Below are 5000 nucleotides of genomic sequence, written 5' to 3' on the forward strand. Positions count from 1 at the left end.
ACCTGTTGCTCTTCCTGGTTTGCAGGCCTTAATAGCAGCGCCTATTTCCTCAGTTGTAAAGTCTGGATCCAGCTCCACATTGTTGTAACTCTCGTTTTCGAGTTTCACAACTAGCTGATCTTCAGTATCCTGATCCGCATCGTCGTCAGGTAAGAGGGTTTGGAGCAGTGATTTTATAGTCTCTTCCCATGTCATGGTAAGAGTCTGGTTCCCAGTTTTAATGTTGCTAATTACATTATCTGTGCCGCATTTAGGCTGGAGTACCCTTCTCGTTATGGCCCATGGATCGTTTTTGTCACAGTCAGAGACCCACTTCTGCCATGTCTCTTCTTTCGCCTTGGCTATTTCCTTGTTGAACCTGTTTTTAATTTTGTTGTAGTTGCTCTTTGCAGCTACCAGAGCAGTTTCGTTTCCGCTTTTGCGTGTGTGTTGTAGTAATCGCCGTGCAGACATGGTATCCCGCCGCAGGTTTGCTAGTTTTGTGTTCCACCATGGTACTGGATTTTGCACCTGTCTCTTCCTTCTCATTGATTTTTTACAGCTCTCATAGACTGCCACCTGCAGTCTGTTTACCTTTTCGTTGACTCCCTCCTGTGGATTTTGTAGCCAGTTCTCTGTGGCACTAATGAGCTGTCTATCAAAAATGGACCACTTTGCACAGCTTGTATTGTAATTTGGGAGTTCTTCTTTTGCCCTCATTCTTTGGGGTACTCTGGCCTCATAAGTGATCGCCCTGTGGTCACTTGATGTCCATTCCTCATGGACCATCCACCTACACAGCATTCTGGCAGCTAAGGGTGTACATATAGTTACATCGATATTACTCTCCCCATTGGGCCCACTGAAAGTAGTTAGCTGCGATCTCTCATTTATGACCAGAAGACCATGTTGAGAGATAAAGTCCTCCAACTTTCTGCCTGCCTCGTCTGTTGTTTGGCTGTGCCAGACTGGTGAGTTGGCATTTGTATCAGCTCCTATGACTATTGCTTTCCCACTCAGTTTGTCCAGGATGACCTCCAATTCTTGGAGGAACTGATCTATGGGTGAACCATATTGGCAGTAGAGGCTAACTACATAAATCTCGCCAAAATTCCCACTTACACTAGCAACAGCCATGTGCTTGTTGCAGAAATTTGTGAGCTGCATTGCTGTTAGTGTCTGCGACCTAGCTGCTATAGCTGCCTTTGTCGCTCCATCTTTGGCGCTATACATGAGCTGGTAATTTGGGGGATAGCCTACTACTTTGTTGTTTATACAGTAGGGTTCCTGTATCAACAGCACATCCACATTCTCCTCATTTACCCTCTGTGCCAGTTGATCAGGGACTACTTTTGCCCTTTGCCCATTTATTTGGAGAATCCTTATGACATTGTTCTGTGTGCCAGTCCCTTGTCTTCTTCCAGTTCGCAGAACTGAATCGTCCCTACGGGCCATAATCAGTTCTGTAGGTTATTATGGCCTTGACTCTGTTATATTCTGGGCAGGATTTCTCTGTTACGGCATGGTTGTGTGGCTTCTTAGCACGCTTGCAGTTTGCACAGTGTGCTTGCTGATCTTTCGTTGGGCAGTCCTTGTAGGTGTGTCCAGATGCTGCGCAGTGACCACAGGTGTTTTCTGCACTCGTGCACTTTGCAGCTGTGTGTCCATGTCCCTGGCATTTAAAACACCTGTTTATGTTGTTGTAGTTTCTCACTTTGTGTGAGGTACAACTTATGTAGACACGGCCCTGCTGTGTTAGCTTATTCCAGATATCTGGTGTTGTCTCCAAAACCAAGTTTACATCTTCCCGTTCCTTTGGGCCAGTCTTGAACAGCACCTTGATGCCATCCATAACTTCTTCCTGAGACGTGTTGAGCCTGGAGAGGTTTCTTTCAAACAGCTCAGTTTTCAGCTCCTCTTCTGTTGTCTGTCTTGGGACGTCGAAAATGATTACTTTTGGATTTCTTTTCTTTGGATCTGATATAGCAATTCCGGACTGAGCTATGTCTCCACACTTCCTTATTTTTTCTGCATCCTGATCGTTTGGGACCTCAAGAACAATGCCTTTGTCTTTTACTGCCTTACATTTTGAGATCCTTACATCTTTTAGTGAAGTGGCGATTAGCGTCCTTACTGTTTCTTGAAGTTCTTTGTCCGTTTTCTGAGCTCCCTCTGCTGGTTTGATCATGAGAATTTTTGGTTGCTGGGTCTTCCTGGGCTCGTTTTTTGGTATGGATGGTTGTGCCGCTGCCTTGCTGGCATAGCTCTCGACTTTTACAGGAGATGTATTTAGAGTAGCCTTGACACATCTCAGCTCTGTTGTGAGCTCTAGAATATCCATTTCATATTTCTTCAGTATCTGCTCGTATACTGACAGTTTCCCTAGTATGAATTTCTTCTGGGCATTGTTTATCTTGTTGTTCTCGTTAAACAGAAACGCCTCCATCTCTTCTCTTATGTTTGTCATTGCTTGTAGGTCGGTACATGTCTTAGCTCCTTCCTTGTCACTTGGATTCATGGAATTTCGGCCCACTTCCTTTCCTATATCTACATTTTCTTTACTGGGCCCCATTTTGGGGCGGCTTTTCAGAGCTCTTCTCTTCCTTAGGGCTTAGACTTCCACCTGTGATGAGAACACTTCAGGGAACAGAAAACTTCTATGGCAAGTTTGCTCTAGGTGCCAGCCACTATCCTCTTCCACCTTCACACATTTACATGATATTTCTTATGTAACTAGAGTTCTATAACCTAAAATAAAAAAAAGAAAGTAGAGTTACTAACCTAATAATAACATGAGAAGTATAAGGGCCCTATGTAACCTACGATGCTAAAAACCAAGGAGTCTATTTCCTATCGTCGACGTTCATGCAGAGCTGACAGCTACACAGTACATACGACTTAACTTCTCTGAAAGTATTTCCTAACCTAGCATGGACTAAACAATAAGACACACATATTGGGAGAGGGAGAAATACAAACTACAGACAAAATGATAACAACGAAGGTGCTGTCACAGCACACGATTTATCTTTTCAGTTCCATTTCCTAACCTAACACACATTTACACAATATTAAACACCTGCTCAGCCTGATCGGTTTCCTTCCATCGATGTTCATGCATGAGAGCTGTCACTGCACTCGATTTTTCTTTTCAGTTTACTATCCTAACCTAACACATAGTTACACAGTTTCATAATTACAGACACATGTTGCACACGATCTTTCTCATGTTGATAGTGTTTTACCCTAACAGACAGCAGAGGATGTAGGGACAGGCTATAATTATACCACCTGCAGGAAATGTGAGGGCAGACTATAACACGTCAACAGAAAGGCTGGTATCATTGGTGACTGCCGAGCGAGAGGGTCAGTTCTGCAATAAGAGCCCTACTCATTGAAGAAATGAGAAACGTGGAGGAACAGAGAGCACTTCACTAACTGCAGCTTTCGAGTTTCGGCGATGTGACTTCCGATTACGAAAGAAGAATGACAATAGCTGCTATACTATGGTCGGAGAACAAGGCATTTTACACTCCATCTGCCAGGAGATGAACCATATAGCACTCGCCTTGTCTTGAGTTTCCCCTAGAGACCGTCGCTAAGCCACTGCTAACAGATTTCTTCGCGCAGCGTGCCGCGCAGTACAGGTCGCCCGCGCGTGTGCGCAGGCCGTAAGGAAATACTGCTCCACTGCTATATTATGATAGAAGGACCACTATTTCTCTACGTCAACCGATAGAGGATGAAAAGGCGTACGGGAACACGTGTTTGATAGTTTCCTACAGGCAGGATTTGGCCGCAGAAATCTGCAGTTCCCGTCACCATTCGGTCGTTTCGGTATCTTTGCTTGCAATGGCAGTACTATTGAACTCACAAGGAAAAACGTGCTTCCCTCTACATCACTGGATAGCACGATACATGGAGAACACTATCACATGCGTACAATCCTGCTACCGAAAGCCGTCACGTGGATGCAAGCGGATTACTACAGAAAACGCAGTGTGCGCGCGGTCCGACACGTGGCCGCTCCGATGTCGTCACTTACAGTGCCTATAGCTCCTAAACACACAAAAGAATGTACACTTCTCTGTTCATATTTGGATAGGGAAACACATGGGGAACAGCAGTGCATGCGTTCAAAACAGCTATCAGCTACCGTCAGGCGGATGCAAACGGATTACTGCATAGGCGCGGAAGAAAGACGACGCGTGTGCGCGCCCATAGGAAAAATCAATTTAATAGCTCTATTCTAAAAGGTACGCCACAAATTCTCTATGTCGTCAGATAGAGTACAAGAACGTCTATCAATCGGTGGTGTTGAACTTTTCCGAACACCCCCTCTTTGGATGATTATCGGCAACTTCCGGTCGCCACGTGGTTACCACGCGTTCTTCGGTTTGATTGCCTGTATCTTCTAAACTATCAATGGAAAACCCACTTGTTTACACACTGTCCGCTGGAGGAAGACCTGGAGAACACAGCCGTGTACTTGAAAGCTAGATAACGACTGAAGCTACGCGGATGGAAACGGATTTCTAAAAGCACGTGGTGCACGCGGAGATGCGCGCGAGACAAAGGGCAACACACGACCACCAAAACAGCACTTTCCAGGCACAGTGGGTCACTTTACTGTACATTTACAGATGAAATATATTTACTGCACCTGTCCAGTACCACTGAAGTGGCAAGAATTCACGAGTTTGTGGTAAGTCATGGCTTTACGAAAACATCGGTTTTTTTCGAAAAAAAGGACACAAATACCTTTTCGAGGACCCAGGAGATGCGCCAGCACGTCCCACGGTGTAGTCTGCGTCGGTGAAGCACTTCACATACACCACAAATTCCGTAACTAAGACAACACAACGCTAAATCTCCAATTTCGAATACGTCACCATAACACAAAAACGGTTCGACCGAGGGCAAAGATTTTCCTACACAGGCTGTAATGTCACAACACGAAACTCTGTGCCAAAATTCACAATAATCGCACTCGATTTACCCACCCAAAATGCCGAAAGAAC

The sequence above is a fragment of the Schistocerca americana genome, chromosome 6, assembly GCF_021461395.2.
Source record: "Schistocerca americana isolate TAMUIC-IGC-003095 chromosome 6, iqSchAmer2.1, whole genome shotgun sequence".
Lineage (NCBI taxonomy): Eukaryota > Metazoa > Arthropoda > Insecta > Orthoptera > Acrididae > Schistocerca > Schistocerca americana.